Source organism: Choloepus didactylus, chromosome 2, assembly GCF_015220235.1.
Source record: "Choloepus didactylus isolate mChoDid1 chromosome 2, mChoDid1.pri, whole genome shotgun sequence".
Classification (NCBI taxonomy): domain Eukaryota; kingdom Metazoa; phylum Chordata; class Mammalia; order Pilosa; family Megalonychidae; genus Choloepus; species Choloepus didactylus.
Genome location: NC_051308.1, coordinates 204,223,249 through 204,241,073, shown reverse-complemented (window position 1 = coordinate 204,241,073; position 17,825 = coordinate 204,223,249). Strand labels below are relative to the sequence as shown.

General features: G+C 36.6%; 1 non-coding gene across 1 annotated transcript; it reads right to left on the bottom strand.

Moving 5' to 3' along the window:
- Nucleotides 1–16,744: 16,744 nt before the first annotated feature.
- Nucleotides 16,745–16,851, bottom strand: LOC119528420. Its single transcript, XR_005215718.1, has one exon. It is a non-coding gene; the product is annotated as a U6 spliceosomal RNA (small nuclear RNA).
- Between the last annotated feature and the right edge of the window lie 974 nt (nt 16,852–17,825).

Below are 17,825 nucleotides of genomic sequence, written 5' to 3'. Positions count from 1 at the left end.
CCATGGGCTTCTGTGGAAGAAGAGTGGACACCATCACAAGTCCTCTGAATCCCAAATTCCCCAAAGGGAGATCTCAGCCATGGGGCTGTGAAGGGTCATCTCCCCAGCCAACTGCAGAGATGGGTCTCAGAAAGCTGCTTGCTCCATGCCTGGTGGCCAGTGTCCCACTCAGCAGCCACGGGGCTATGATGGGTTATCTCCCCAGCCAACTGCAAAGAGGGCTGCATGGGGCATGGAAAGCTGCCCCCTTCCATGCTCGTCTGCCTGCTCCAACCACCAGTCCCTGGCACAGGGGCTCTTGGCCACAGGTCTGCAAAGGGTTATCACCTGAGCCAAGTGCCAGGGAGGGTGCATGAGGCATGGAAGTCTGCTCCCCCCACACTCATCAGCTAGCTCCAACCATCTGTTCCCCAGCAGCGTTCCAGGCTGAACACTTGCCAGTCTTACATGCAGTCTCTCGGCTTCTCCAAGTACATACTCTCTATGTGGTATGGCTGTCCCTGCCCAGCTGGTGGAACCCTGAAACTCTGATCATGGCTTTTGATTAGTGATTTCAGATTGCTGGGGGCTGGCTCTAAAGGCAGCCATTGTTTCATCCCACCCCGGACAAAGGTAGCAGAGGCCATTGTTTGGGCAGCAGCTAAGGAGACTTCAGGATGCTAAGCTTCCTCAGGACTGAGAGGAAGTTAGTTGAAGGGCTGCTTTTGCTGGGCAAGCCAAGAAAGTTCAGCTTTGGGGAGACATGGAAGGGGCTCTTGGCACCCTTCCTGATCCCCTCCCCAGGACACTTTGGAGCTGGCCTGCCCCTCTTCCTGGCTCCCTGACCCTGTTTCAGTTGGGAAAGACTGACTTGGGGTAGTCCTCTTGCTACCCTCTCTTCCTAGAATTTGCCTTCCAGGCAAAAGCATCTTGAACAACAAAAGGAGTACAAGGAACTATAGATGTGGACAACATGGCATATGGTATAAAAGTTTGCTGCCTTCAAACACCCAGGAAAGAGAGAGGTCTATCTCCTACAAAACAATTAACAATCAAAACCCCAGAATAAGACAGAGGCACAGAAAGACAAGGAAAACCCTACACACTGTATTTCTTTGGGCAGGCCTTCCTGATAGGAGGACTGAGGCTCAAGAAAATCTCTGTCTTATCACAAGCTGGGTACAAAACCAAGAAACAGACATCCCAGGGAGTAAATCCCATAGTTAACATTTTAATATTTTAAATTGTACAGAGTGCAACAAAAGAGTACAAGACAAACAAAGAAACAGGAAATGATGGCCCATCCAAAGGAAGAGGACAAAAATTAGAAAACACAATGAAGAAGATGAGCCTTCAGAAAAGAGATCTTAGAAATGCTCAAATTGATGAAGGAAACACAGAGAAAGAACTAAAGCATATCAGGAAAACAATGAATGAACAATATGAGAGTCTATGTAAAGAGAGAGAGATTTTAAAAAGGAACCCAATAAATCTACTAGAGTTGAAGACCACAATAACTGAAATGAAAATGCCCAGGAGAATTTTCAACAGCAGATTGGGGCTGGCAGAAGAAGGAGTCCGTAAAATTGAAGACAAGACACTTAAAATGAGTCAGGCTAAGGAGCAGAAAGAAAAAAGAAATATAAAAGGTGAAAATAGCCTAAGACTCCTCTGGGATACCATAAAGCACACCAATATACACATCATAGAAGTCCCAGAAGGAGAAGAGAGAAAGGGGCAGAAGGAATATTCAAAGAAATAATGACAGAGAATTTCCCAAACTTAGCAAAAGATGTTAAAACACATATCCAGAAGCTCAGAGAAATCAAAAGGGATAAACGTGAAGAAAAATACACCTTGTCATATATTGCTTACCAAATGAAAGGACAGGAGAGAGATCGGAAAGCTGCAAGAGAAAAGCAACATGTAATGTACAAGGGAGTCCAAATTACATTGCATACCAAATTCTCTTCAGAAACAATGGAGGAAAGAAGGCAGTGGGTTGAAATACTTAAAGTGCTGAAGGATAATAACTGAAAGTCATTTAAGTCTTGTGAGACACTTGTTCAAAAATGAGGGAGAGATTAAGACATTCCCAGATAAACAAAATCTGAAGGAGTTCATCACCAGTAGACATGCTCTTTAAGCAACGCTAAAGTTAGTTCTTCAGACTGAAAGGAAAGGACACTAGACAGTGGTTCAAAGCAGCATAAAGAAATAATGATCTGTGGTAAATGTAACCCTTTGCATAAGTATAAATTCCAGTATTACTGTAGTGTATTGTCTAACTTCCTACAGGTGCTAAAATGCAAATACATAAAAAGTAATGATACTCCCCATGCAGCCCCCACTAGGGACAGGGAGCTCAGAGCAATAACCCCACCCCCAGCCCCACTCAGGAGGGGGTCTCCTCCCTCCAGGCCCCCATGACCCCCAACAGCCACTTTCAGAGAGTTTACTACAAAAATAAAAGGAAGGAAATGCGGGGAAAAAAATAATGATAAATCTATGGTTTAGACTTACAATGTAACAAGTACCCAAAAAAGGGTGGGAGGATAGCAGGGGATAGGATAAGTACATGTGCATTGAAGTTAAGTTGGTATCAAACTAAATATGATTGTTATATATTTAGGATGTTAAATTTTAAGCCCATGGTAACCACAAGGAGAAAAATGAAACATATCCAAATAAAATAGAGAAGGCACCCAATATGGTACAACACTAAAAAAGCAAATAAATATAATATAAAAGTAGGTTTTAATGGAAGTGAGAGATAAAATTGTAAAAGACTTACAAAGACTAGGTAGTAAAATAGCAGAAGAAAGTCCTGTATTATCAATAGTGACTTTAAATGTAAATGGATTAAGCTCTCTAGTCAAAAGGCAGAGATTGGAAGAATGGATAAAAAAGCATGAGCCAACTATATGCTGTCTGCCAGAGACTCATCTTGAAGTCTAAGATACAAGTAGGTTGAGGGTGAAAGGATGGAAAAAATCATACCATGCGAATAGAAACCAAAAGAGAGCTGGAGTGGCTTTACTAATATCAGATAAAATAGACTAGAGCGAAAAACTGTTTCAAGAGAGAAATATAGTAATTATATACTGATAAAGGGGACAATTCAATAAGAAGATGAAACAATTATAAATATATATGCACCTAATAGCAGAGTCCTAAAATATAAGAAGCAAATACTGACAGGTTTGAAGGGAGAAATTTATGGTTCTACATTAATAGTAGGAGACTTTAACACACCATTCTCAAAAATGGTTAGAACAACTAGTCAGAAGTTCAATAAGGATGTACATGACTTGAATGATACATTAAACCAACTAGACCAAACAGACATATATAGAACACTCCACCCCAAAAAAACAGAATACACATTCCTCTCAAGTGCACATGGATCATTCTTCAGGATAAACCATATGCTGGGTCACAGAACAAGTCTCAGTAAATTAAAAAGTATTGAAATCAAACAGTGTACATTCTCAGACCATAATGGAATGAAGCTAGAAAACAATAAGAGAGAGAGAAATGGAAAATTTTTAAATATGTGGAAATTAAACAACATACTTTTAAATAAAAAATCAGTTAAAGAGGAGATTGGAAGTGAAATTAGGAAATATCTTGAGGTGAATGAAAATGAATAGACAACATACCAAAACTTATGGGATGCAGCAAAGGAAGTGCTGAGAGGGAAATATATACCTGTAAATGCTTACATTAAAAGAAGAAAGAAAGACTGCACACCAGAGACCTAATCTCAAAACTGAAAGAACTAGAAAAAGAAGAGCAAACTGAATTCAGAGCGAGCAGAAGGAAGGAAATAAAGATTACTGTGGAGAGAAATAACATAGAAAAAAAAAAAGAATATTCAACAAAACCAAGAGCTGGTTCTTTGACAAGCTCAATAAAATTGACAAACCTTTAGCTAGACTGACAAAGGAAAAAAGAGAGAAGCTACAAATAACAAAAATCAGAAATGAAGAGGGGGACATTACTACTGACCCTGCTGAAATAGAAAGGACTATAAAAGAATACTATGAACTATTGTATGCCAATAAATTAGATAACCTGGATGAAATGGACAAACTCTTAGAAACACACAAACTAATAAGTCGTTATTACATGGAAGGATAAGGGACCCGGATAGCTCAAGTCATCTTGAAAAAGAAAAATGAAGTTGGAGGACTCACACTTCCTGACCTTAAAACTTATGACAAAGCCACAGTAATCACAACAGCATGGTACTGCCACAAGGCCAGAGACATATACTAATGGAATAGGATTGAGAGTTTAGAAATCAGTCCCTCCAACTGATTTTTCACAAGGGAGCAAACACCACTCCCTTGGGAAAAAAAAGCCTCTTCAACAAATGGTGCAGAGAAAACTGGATCTGCATTTGTGAAAGAAGAAAGAAGGAAGGAAAGAAGGAAGGAAGGAAGGGAGGGGACCCCTACTTCACCATATACAAAAATCAACTCAAAATGGATCAAATACCTTAATATAAGATATGCTAGCTCTAGCTATTAAACTCCTAGAAGAAAACATAGGGAAGCATCTTCAGGACTTTGTGTTAGACAATGATTTCTGAGACTTTACACCCAAAGCACACACAAAAGAAGAAAAATAGATAAACGGGACCTCACTAAAATTAAAAACTTTTGATTCTCAAAGGACTTTATCATAAAAGTAAAATGACAACTTACACAATGGGAGAAATATTTGGAAACCACATATATGATAAAGGATTAATATCCAGAATATATAAAAAATCCTTCAACTTAACAATGAAAAGACAACCCAATTAAAAAATAGGCAAAACTTATGAAGCTCATTACTGCAAAGGAGAGGCTAAACTTGCATATAATTGTGCCTAAGAGTCTCCCCCTGAGTACCTCTTTGTTGCTCAGATGGCCCTCTCTCTCTCTCTAACTGAGCTAGCTCGACAGGTGAACTCACTGCCCTCCCCCCTACATGGGACCCAACTCCCAGGGGTGTAAATCTCCCTGGCAACACAGGATATGACTCCTGGGGATGAATCTTGACCCGGCATCGTGGGACTGAGAGTATCTTCTTGAGTAAAAGGGGGATGCAAAATGAGACAAAATAGTTTCAGTGGCTGAGAGATTTCAGATGAAGTCGAGAGGTCACTCTGGTGGACATTCTTATGCACTATATAGACAACACCTCTTAGAGTTTTAATGTATTGGAATAGCTAGAAGTAAATACCTGAAACTACCAAACTCCAACCTAGCAGTCTGGACTCCTGAAGACAATTATATAATAATGTAGATTACAAGGGGTGATCGTGTGATTGTGAAAACCTTGTGGGTCACACCCCCTATATCTAGTGTATGCATGGATGAGTAGAAAAATGGGGATAAAAACTAAATGACAAATAGGGTGGGATGGGGGGGATGGTTTGGGTGTTCTTTTTTCACTTTTATTTTTTATTCTGGTTCTGATTCTTTCTGATGTAAGGAAAATGTTTAGGAATAGATTGTAGTGATGAATGCATAACTATATGATCATACTGTGAACAGTTGATTGTAGACCATGGATGATTGTATGGTATGTGAATATATTTCAATAAAACTGAACTTAAAAAAAAAAATAGGCAAAAGACTTGAACAGACATCTCTCCAAAGAAGATATGCAAATGGTCACAAAGGACATGAAAAGATGCCCAACATCATTAGCCAACAGGAAAATGCAAATCAAATGAGATACCATTTTGCACCCATTAGAATGGCTGCTATTAAGGAAAACAGAAAGTAACAAATGTTGGAGAGGATGCGGAGAAATAGGAACACTCATTCATTGCTGGTGGGAATATAAAATTGTACATGTGCTGTGAAAGATAGTTTGGTGGTTCCTTAAGATAGTTTGGTGGTTCCTTAGAAAGCTAAGTGTAAGACTACCATATGACCTGGCAATTCCACTGCCAGGTACATACCCAAAATAACTGAAAGCAGGGACTCAGACAGATATTTGCACACCAATGTTCATAGCAGCATTATTCACAATTGCCAAAAGATGGAAGCAACCCAAGTGTCATCAACTGATGAATGGATAAACAGAATGTGGTATACACATACCATGGAATGATATGTGTATCACCCAAAAAAGGAATGAAGTCCTGAAACATGAGAGAACGTGGATGAACATTGACAATATCATGCTGAGTAAAATTAGCCAGACACCAAAGGAGAAATATATATGATCTCATTGATTTGTAACAATTAGAATAAGCGAATGCATAAAATCAGAATCGAGACTATTGGTTACGAGGGGACAGGGTGGGCATAGGGAATGGGAAGTTAAGACTTAAAATGTACAGGCTCCTATTTGGAAAGATGGAAATGTTTTGTTAATGGAGTGTGGTGATGGTAGCACAACATTGTGGACACAATTAGCAGTACTGAAATACATATCTGAATATGATTAAAAGGAGAAGTGTTAGGTTGTTTATATGGTAACAGAATTTAAAATTTTTTAAAATCCATGGAACTACACTACACAAATAGTGAACCCTAAGTTAAACCATGGACTTTTTGTTTAATAGTACAATTATTAAAATGTGCTATCAATTTTAACAAATGTTCTACACCAATGCCAGGTAGTGGTGGTGGGGTGTATGGGAATCCTGTATTTTATGTATGATTGTTCTGTAAACTCACAAATTCTATAATAGAAAAAATTAGCTACAAAAAAAGTAATGATCAGCAATCAGACCACTACATCCAGCTAAACTGACCATAAAATATAAAGGCCACAGATAAGCTGTTATCACAAGCAAGAACTTTGTAAATATTGTTCTCATAGATATTCCTGAGGAATCTACTAGAGAACAAGCTTCAGACAACTTAAAAATAACTGGAGAAACTTCCACATAGGATTAGTGATAAACATTGAATATACTTAATTGTAGAATTAAAATTAAATATTGAAGATAAGAGTGACAGAATGGTATGTAATTATTGTATCCTCTTATAGTGAAGATAAAAATGCAACTGACAAAATGGAGAAGAGAAAGGAATACTATATGGAAATGAGATAAGCTTGCCAATTGCCTTATAGTTATTGAGAGAGTAATAATATATTACTTTAAATATATATCAGAAAGAGTGTGGGAAGAGTGAAGAAGTTGTAACTAGCTAACTTCAATACTGCTCAAAGTAGGGAACCAATAGAACAGTATCTTAAAAAAAAAAAAGAGGGAAAATAGTATTTTACAAATGCATTATTATATACACTACAGTTAGTACAAATGTATAAAACACCCTAAATTCCAAGAGAAATGTTTTTAAAAGAGAGAGAGAGAGAGAGAGAGAATGAGGAGAAAACAGGTGACCACATAATAAATACTTTATAACTGAATTATGTAAAAACCTGAAAACAAACATATTGGTTGTATCAAAAATATAGATGGGTCAGACTCATATTTTAAAAGTTATTTTCAAATTGGCAAACAAAACACAATCTAATCCTATGCTACATGTAGGACAAACCTAAAACAAAGAGATTAAGAAAATTCAATCTCTTAAACAGAGACACCAGGCAAAGTATAAAATATAAAGAAGGCAGGGATCATGATTTTTACATCTGTCAAGGTAGAATTCTGACCAAAAAGTATTAAAAAGAAAAAGGAAGACATTTTTATCATACTAATGTCTACATTAACAATTGTTTATATACAATATATACACATATATTTATTTATTTATTTTTACTCAATAACACAGCAATTTTCAAAAAGCAAAAACTACAAGAGATGGGAGGGATAGAAATACATTAACAAGAAGATTTTAACTCAGCCCAAGACAAGTCAAGTAGACAAAAAAAATTGAATAAGGATTTAGCCAACTGTTCTGGTTTGCTGATGCTGCCATTAGGCAAAATACCAGAAATGGATTGGCTTTTATAAAGGGGGGTTATTTGGCTCCAAATTTACAGTTCTGAGGTCATAAAAGTCTCCAAACTAAGGTATAAACATGAGAAACCTTCACTGAAGAACTGCCAATGCTGTCCAGAACACCTCTGTCAGCTGAGAAGGCACGTGGCTGGCATCTGCTGTTCCTGGTTGCATTTCAAAATGGCATTCTCCAAAATGTCTCTGGGCTTGTCTCTCTTTGACTCTTCAGCTCCTGCACATCTAACCATCTGGGGGTCCTCTCTTAGTTTGTCCAGGGCAAACTCTGGGCTAGCATCTCTTAGCTTAGCATTTCCAAACGTCCTTCTGTCTGCATCTTCAAGCATCAGCTTTCAATGGCCTTCTCCAAAATGTCTCTCATAGAACTCCAGTAATTTAATTAAGACCCACCCTGAATGGGCGGGGTGCATGTCTCCATGGAGATAATTCAATCAAAGGTCTAGCCCACAGTTGATTGAGTCACATCTCCATGTAAACACTCAATCAAAAGATTAATGTCTGCCCTCACAAGATTGCATTAAAGAATATGGCCTTTGGGGGAGACATAACATATCCAAACCGGCACAGCCAACATAATCCAGTGCTACCCAAAATCTGGCCCGCAGATCAATGTCAGTCCTTGAACTGCTGTTAAGAGTCTGCAACAAGATAAGAAGCTTGCTCCAGAATATAAATCAATGCAGAATATAAATCAATGAAGATTTTCTTCATTGAGAATGTCTTGCTACAAAAAAAATATTTAAGTCAGCTGAACTAGACAGTGTGCTTAGTGACATAATAGACTAGTTACTTTGAGTAGCACTGACCTAAACAATATAATCAATATGGTAGCTCTTACAAATATATATTAAACTCTAAATGCCAATATTAATGAATACTCCTTACTTTAAAGTGCATGTGGAATGTTCATAAAAATGTGTATCTTAAGAAAGTATTTTAAAATTAAATTACTACAAGAGTCTTTTCAAAAGGTTCAATTTAAGCGAAACCCATCTAAGCTTTTAAACAGAAGCTTTTTTCTGTCAACAGGGGCAATCTTTGGAAATGGACAGGGCCCGGTGGGCAAAGACGACAGAGATGTCCTCTTTATCCTGCCGTATCACTTGAATAGCTCACACGCGTATATTAGCTGTTTCTAAGAAAGAGTTCTTTTTTAGCTGCCAGCTCTTCTGGATGGACTTCAGAGTTGAAGAAAACCCTTTCATCGGCCCCACCGTGGCCTTTGAGCCTGCCTGGCTCTCACGACTGACCCCGGGCCGGGCCCCTGCTCACTCGCTCTACAGCGGGGTCCACAGCGTTTGCGGGCACAGAGTGGGAAGGGGAGCTGGGGGCCGAGCAAGGAGTGTTCAGCTCAGAGATTAGTTCTATTCCTTTCTAATGCTTCTGGCAAAATGCAGTATTGCTAAATTATCCCAATCAACCATCACTGCTATCATAACCACCACTAGTCAGAAAAAAAGGTTTATATTTGATGGACAACTGCAGACAACTCCAACTGGGAAGGCACCGGCTCGGCCTTTCCAGCTTCCCCCACGGACAGAAACGGTTTTTCGTCCTCCTGTTTAATGCTGTTCAAAGCCTTTTAAAACAAAGATTGTTTCTGAGGAGGTACATTTATAAACCAAGTCTAAAATCCAAAGCTGGCTTTCAAAGCTATACCCCAAATTTAATTGAGGAAAACCGTATTTGCCTTTTACTGGAATAAAATTTCCCTTTCCAAAACTGTTTCTACTAAATAGTGTAAAGGTTATCGTATTCAATAAAATTGCACCATGGTGAAAAAAAAATGTATATCTTAGAACATAAGGAAAAACCTCAATAAAATCCAAATAACACAAACAGTTTTCTGACCACAATGTAATAATGCTAGAAACTGATGATAATAATAGTAAAGTTTCTTCCACTTGGAAATTTTTTTTTAAATGCACATACTTTTGAAGGATTCCTGAAATTATGGGAAAATAAAAAAATTAGAATTCTTGAAAATACTACTACTAATAATGAAAACATCATATCAAATAATTGGTCTACAGTTAAAGCAATTGTCAGAGGAAAATTCATAGTATTAAATACCTGTATCAATAACAATGAAAGTAAATAAATGAAACACTGAAGTCCCAAAGGTAGCAAAAAGCAAAGAAAACCAAAAGAAGCAGAGGAAGGAATTAATAAAAGTGGAAATTAGTGAATTAAAAAACAGAATAAATGTAATAAATTTTTTAAAATATTTGAAAATGACACCATAAATACAACTCTTAACTAACTTACCTTTTTTTTTTTAACCAAAAAGAGGAAGCACAAATGTACAAACTAAATGACAAGGAAGAAATAAGCACCAAAACAGAGCCTATTACTTTGTACAGTTCTATGCAGATAAATCTGAAAACCCAGAAGAACTAATAATTTTCTAGGAAAATATAATTTGCCAAAATTATCCCAGTAGAGATAAAAAGCCTATAAACAGACAGATTTCTATAGAAGAAATATATAGATTTATGAAACAGAAACCCAACAGAAAATCACTAGGCACAGAATTTTTCACAGGTGATTTAAATGAAATCTTTTCTTTAAAGATAAAATAATCTGAATGTTACTTAAACTATTCTAGGACACAGAAAATAAAATTAACAAAATTAATTTATTTTTATGAAACAAACATAACATCAATACCAAATTCATAAAAAGAATAAAATATTAGCAAAAGAACACAATAGTATATTAAATAAGCAATATACCACAACCAAGTGGGGTTTATTTCAGGAATACAAACATTATTTAATATTAGGAAATCTATTAATATAATGTATTAAACTTATATGGCAAGCTTACATGGTTTTTAAAATGTAAAAACCTTTTTTGTTCCATAATCAAAAGAGAAAATCAAATGATAATCGCCTTAGATGCTGAAAAAACATTTGACAAAATTCAAAGCCCATTGATATTCAAGAGTCATAAGTCAGAAATTGAAGGATAATTTCCTTACATATCTTAACTCCCAACCCAGCATCTTAATGGGCAAAAAATAAAGGCTTTCCTACTAAAATCAGAACCAAGACAAGGATGCTCACTATTTTAATACAAGAGGAAGCAATTAGAGGCATAAGAATTGGAAAGAAAGAGGTGAAATTACACTCATGGGCAGATGATATATTTCTGAGAAATTCATGATCAATGAAAAACCTCCTATCAACAGTGTGATGATTAGGTTCATGTGTCAAGTTGGCCAGATGATGGTACCCAGCTGTCTGGTCAAGCAAGCACTGGCCTAACCATCTGGTTCAGCAAGCACTGGCCTAACCATTGCTGCGAGGATGTTTGTGGCTGGTTAATAAACCAACAGGCTGATTTATTAAATCATCCGTCAATTGGCTGCAGCTGTGACTGATGACATCAACGAAGGGCAAGTCTTCCACAATGAGAGAATGCAGTTGGCTAGATTTAATCCAATCAATCAGTTGAAGACTTATAAGTGAGACAGATAGAGGACCTTCACTTCTTCTTCGGCTGACCAGTGAAGCATTTCCTGAGGAGCTCATTGAAGTTGCCGGTTCGAGTTCATTGAACACGTTCTTTGAAGTTGCCAGTTCGTTTCCTGAGGAGTTCATCGAAGTTGCCAGTTCATTTCCTGAGGAGTTCATTAAACATCTTCATTGGAGTTGCCAGTCTGCTGCCTGCCCTAGGGAATTTGGACTCGTGCATACCCACAGTTGCATGAGACACTTTTATAAATCTTATATTCATAGATATCTCTCATTGATTCTGTTTCCCTAGAGAACCCTAACTAATACAAACAGCAAAAGTATTATGTAAACTAACAGGATATAAAATTAACCCAGAGAAATAAAAAAAGTCTTCATATAAACAACCTGTGACCACTTGGAAGATTTAATGGAAGAGGAGACCTCAGACTCAATTTGCAATAGCAAAACCAAACAAAACAAAATGCAAGCACAAATTTAACAAGAATTGTGCAAAACTTATATGAGGAAAATTATAAAACATTCTAAAAGAGCAAAATGTAAACTTAAACAAATGAAAAAGCATACTAGTTCATGATCAGAAGACTTGGTATCAGAAAGATGTCAATTCTCCCAGTTAAAATTTATAAATGTAATGTGATCCTGATAAAAAATAGCTTCAGGTTTTTTTTTCTGGAGCCAGCAAAATGGATTTTAAAGGTATTTGGGAAAAATAAACAGAAATCCCCTATTAAAAATGAAGAGTGATGGGGAAGTAGCCATATCCCACATTAAAACATTTATAAATTATAGATTTGGTACTTAAATAGACAATGAGCTAATGGGACAGGATATAAAACCCTAAGACACATTCCAGGGCCATATGGAAATGTAGAATTTGATAAAGGAGGCATTTCAAATCAGTGAGGGAAAAGAAGGACCTTTAAAGTAAATGGTGTTGGAACAACTGGGTAATCAGGTGGATAAAGATATAATTGGATCCATTTCACACACTCTACTCCAGAACAAATTTCAAATGGGTCAGATATCTAAATGTAAAAAATAAAGTCATACAAATACCAGAGAAAAACAGGTGAATTTCTTTAAAACCTGGGAATGAGGAGGACTTTTCCTAATTATGATTCCATGCTCAAATTTTATAAAGGAAAATTGGATGAATTTAATAAGTTTTTTAAAATGTAAAAACCTTTTCCGTTCCATAAGCAAAATCAAAAATTAAATGAAAAATTGAGACATAATACTTGTATGTAACTTATATCAGAGACAAAGGGCCAATATCCTTAATATATAATGTTTTTTCTAAATATTGAGAAGAAACTAAATCCTAGTCTAAAAATCCATTGGAAAACTGGGCATATTCTAGAAAAACAACTGCAAACGGCCCTTAAAACTATGAAAAGTTCTCAATCTTGCTCATAACAAGAGAAATACAAATTAAAACTAAACTGAGATACATTGCTCATCTATCAAATTTCAAATTTCCCAAACTTGACAACACATTGAGTTGATAAGTTTATAGAGAAACAGGTACTTTCTATATATTGCTGATGGGGCTAAAAAATGGTACAACTATAGAGGAGGATTTGGCAATATCTAGTAAAATTGCGTATGCATGTACTCTTTGACCCCTTTTCTAGATATATATATACCCTCTAGGTATGTAGCAAAGATACAACGGCAAAAGCATGAAATGATGAGTGCTCAAGGCTATTTATGGCAGCAAATTTTGTAGTAATGAAAGACTATATAAGGCCTGCATGTTTATCTCATAGAGGACAGGTAAAAAAATAGTGGAACAACCATGCACTGGAATACCATTCAGCTATAAAAAGAATGAAGACTATACCTATGTATTGCTAAGGAGGGATCTTCAGGATAAAAAAGCAATGTGCAGAAGAGTGTGTGTGCCGGTTTGAATGTATTATGTCCCCCAGAAAAAGCCATATTCTTTGATGCAATCTTGTGGGGCAGACATAATAGTGGGGATTAAGTTGGAACGTTTGAATTAGGTTGTTTGCATGGAGATGCACCCTACCCAACTATAGATGATAACTGATGGGATATTTCCATGGAGGTGTGGTCCTGCCCATTCGGGGTGGGCCTTGATCAGTGGAGCCATATAAATGTGCTGACTCAAAGAGACTGAAGGAGTGCAGCTGTGAGTGACGTTTTGAAGAAGAGCAAGCTTGCTAGAGAGGAATGTCCTGGGAGAAAGCCATTTTGAAACCAGAACTTTGGAGCAGACGCCAGCCACGTGCCTTCCCAGCTAACAGAGGTTTTCCGGACGCCATTTGCCATCCTCCAGTGAAGGTACCTGATTACTGATGTGTTACCTTGGACACTTTATGGCCTTAAGACTGTAACTGTATAGCCAAATAAACCCCCTTTTTATAAAAGCCAGTCCATCTCTGGTGTTTTGCATTCCGCAGCATTAGCAAACTAGAACAGTGTGTATGGTATTACACTTTTTGTGTAAGAATGGAAAGGAAATTTATATATATGTATATATATGCTTATATTTTCAAAATTTTAAAGTGCTTAAAATGAAAACCAATAAAAATATTGCCTATCAGGATAAGGGATAGGGATGGAAACTAAACCTCTCTGAATGTGTCTTGTTTTATAGTTTTGACATAACAAAATATATACATAATTTAAAAACAAACTATAAAAGAAAAAAATCAATCACTATAAAAAAGAACAAAAACAAACCTATTTGCCTTTCAAGTTGTGTCATACCACAGAGAGAATTGTTTCAAGTGATACTGAACCTCAACATATTGACTGTACAGTGTACAGTGAGATAGATCTGAAGAACAAAGCAAACACAAAGAAATCTTACACAGTAATCAGTAGACTTACTGTTATTAATAATATTGGTTTAAATATTTTTAAACTATTATATTCATATAACAGGATAAAACAAACATCATTAGGAACCAAGATTTTCAGCATAAAAGAAAAAGTTTTATGTATGTGTAAAATCAAAGAAGTTAAGTAAAAACTATATAGTTTTTCATTTGAATTGAAAGCATCAGTGTGAACTCAATTGTTTGCTCTCTTTCTAAAAAACAGGTATTTCCTTTCCCTGTCCACTGTAAAGCCCTAGAAGCAATGACAATCTGATAGCAACGAGTACCCCTAGTGGTCAGATTGTGGGTTCTAAAATGCCATTTCCCTCCAGAAGGAACCAGGGCTCCTTAGAAAAAGGGCTGGCCCAATGCTGGGACAAGATATATACAGAAGGGGCCCAGAACATCTTGTACCTGAAGTAATGGAGCTATCAAAGACTATGAGGGTTGTATCAAAATGTGTGAATCAACAACTTGAAAAGGCTCTGTCTTGCCAAATATAAAACAATTTCAGCATCAAGAAGAATAAAGACTAACACTGAATTAAAACATATCAAATATAAACATAAATAAGTTCATGATAATTTCTTGAAACCTCATTGCTATATGCTGATCTTTTGTGACTCATTGTTTTGATGATCTATTGCTGCATAATAAATTATCCCAAAACTCAGTGGTTTAAAAAAGCAAAAGCCTCATTGGTCACCTCTGGCCATTGCTAGGGTTCCATCTCATTATTCTGGAAGTTTACTGATTTTTTTAAATGGAAGGATCCAGCTGCCTTTTCTGCAGGTTCTGTATTTCAGGCTATCTAAATGAATGATGAGAGAAAGTTCTTTCTATAGGAAAGTCACAGCTAATAAATGCAGAACAATGGAAATGGAAATTTGCCATTTTGTAATTCTTTATGAAATCGTAGATCTAGGTGATGATCTACCAAAACTACTGGTTTCAAAAAAGACTATTGCCATCTACTAAAAAGTTGACAGCAAACTTTAAATCAGGCTCACAACACCTGAACCCACTGATCAATCTCCACATCACTAAAAGTTGGACAAGGTTATGTGCCTCCTGATGGGAAAAAATACAACATGTACAGCACCACTTATGAAGTATTTCAATAAAAACAAAAAATCATCAAGCCTCTCATTGTAAGTAGTAGTTTATAGAGAATATGGAAGATAAAGAAATATACTAGTGACATCACAAGTTTATAAATCCAGATCCAGAATGTGAGAAATTTCACATAATAAATTACCCAGTTTTTTCAACAAATAAATGGCATAAAACAAAAACAAAATGAAACAACTAACAAGACAGAAAGGGTCATATTGACTAAAAGAGACTTGAGACATAACAACCAAATGCAATATGTAGATCTTTTTTAGATCTTGATTTGACTAAATCAACTACAAAAAGAAATTTTGAGAAAATTGGGAGAAACTGAATGTTCTAGTTTGCTAATGCTGCCAGAATGCAAAACACCAGAGATGGATTGGCTTTTATAAAAGGGGGTTTATTTGGTTACACAGTTACAGTCTTAAGGCCATAAAGTGTCCAAGGTAACACATCAGCAATCAGTTACCTTCACTGGAAGATGGCCAATGGTGTCCGGAAAACCTCTGTTAGCTGGGAAGGCATGCAGCTGGCGTCTCCTCCAAAGTTCTGATTTCAAAATGGCTGTCTCCCAGGACGTTCCTCTCCAGACTGCAGTTCCTCAGAAATGTCACTCTTAGTTGCACTTGGGGTATTTGTCCTCTCTTAGCTTCTCCAGAGCAAGAGTCGGCTTTCAACAGCCATCTTCAAACAGTCTCTCATCTGCAGCTCCTGTGCTTTCTTCAAAGTGTCCGTCTTGGCTGTAGCTCCTCTTCAAAACATCACTCTCAGCTGCACTGAGTTGCCTCTGCCCATCATCAGCTCATTCATATGGTTCCACTGATCAAGGCCCACCGTAAAGGGGTGGGGCCACACCTCCATGGAAATTATCCAATCAGAGTAATCACCTACAGTTGGGTGGGGCACATCTCCAAAGAAACACTCAAAGAAATCTAATCAAAACTGATAATGTCTGCCCACACAAGATTACATCAAAGATAATGGCATTTGGGGGACACAATACATTCAAACTGGCACACTGAATATGGATTATTAGATGATATTAAGGTATTATCCTAGTTTTTCAGGGTATTTTAGTGAAATTGTGATTATGTTATGGTGATAAAATTAGTCTGTATATGTTAAAGATATATTGCTGAAGGATTTACAAATAAAATCATATGATGTCTTTTTTTTAGAAAAGCATTCATTATATTCCACAAGTAATGCAAGAAGATAAAGAATAGCTAACACATCTCAGAACCTATGAATTTTTAAGTCTCTACTACATAAACCACAAGCATTGTTCTCTTTCAGTGTCCTAACCAATCTAACATCCAAGAAAGATTCAGACATTCCATTCATATTGACAAATCATTTTCCCACAACAGCTTCCAGTTAAAAATATGAAACAGTTCATGAATTTGCGTGTCCTCCTTGCGCAGGGGCCATGCTAATCTTCTCTGTATCATTCCAATTTTAGTATATGTGCTGCCGAAGTGAGCACAATCATATGATATCTTGTATTTGTTTTAAAATACTCCAGCAAAAGAAAAAAAATGGTAGAGGGGAGAAGAAAGTATAAATAAGAACAACAGACTGTTGATAATTATTGAAGCTGGTGATTGGTTCATGGTGGTTTATTATATCATTCCCTCTATGAATGCTTGAAAATTTTCATGATAAAAAGGTATGAATCCCCTCTCTGACATGTCTCTCCAGATGGAGCCATTGAACTCAAAAGAGAAAGGTCAAATGTTAGATCAAATAAAACTGGTATAATATAAATTGCTTTCTTTAAGTTTCTTTCTCTGGTCTTGGAAGCCTTGTAACAGATGAAAGTTAAAATATTATGGAAAAATAAATGACTGATGTCACAGTCTGTTAATCCCATATGCTTCTCATGAGAAGGATAAATAGTTACATGGCAGCTTCATAGGATACAGGGCCCAACATAAGAAAATTTCCCCAAGGGCACCCTAACACTCCATTCCTCCATTTTTTTTTAAATCAGTGAGAACAGGTGGTTAAAAAAAATTGAAAGATGAAGTCTTATCTGACTAGCAAAGCAAAGTAAAGATGGGGATGGTAGCCGTTGAGTTGAGAAACTGGTTTGATAGAAACATAAGAAATTAAAGCTACAAGAATAATAATTTGAAATGCCAGGTGAGGAGAACTTTAATAATATAGCATTATTTAGATATTATGTCCTCTTCAGCAAATGTCTCTTCTCTTTTTGAGAACTAATGTCTATCTTGCTCCTGGAGTCCAGGAGAGCATAAAAACATGCAACCATGAAATACCAGGTGACTATATAATCCAAGATGCCACTTTATAATTATAAATAGAGAGCACTCCATCGATCAAGTAGAAGCAGTACATATAAGATGAGGCCCAAGTCTGCATAATCAAGTTGGCTGCATATGCTGGCTACTCAAAGTCCCAGTATGCCTACTACCATCATAAGCCATCCATCCCTCA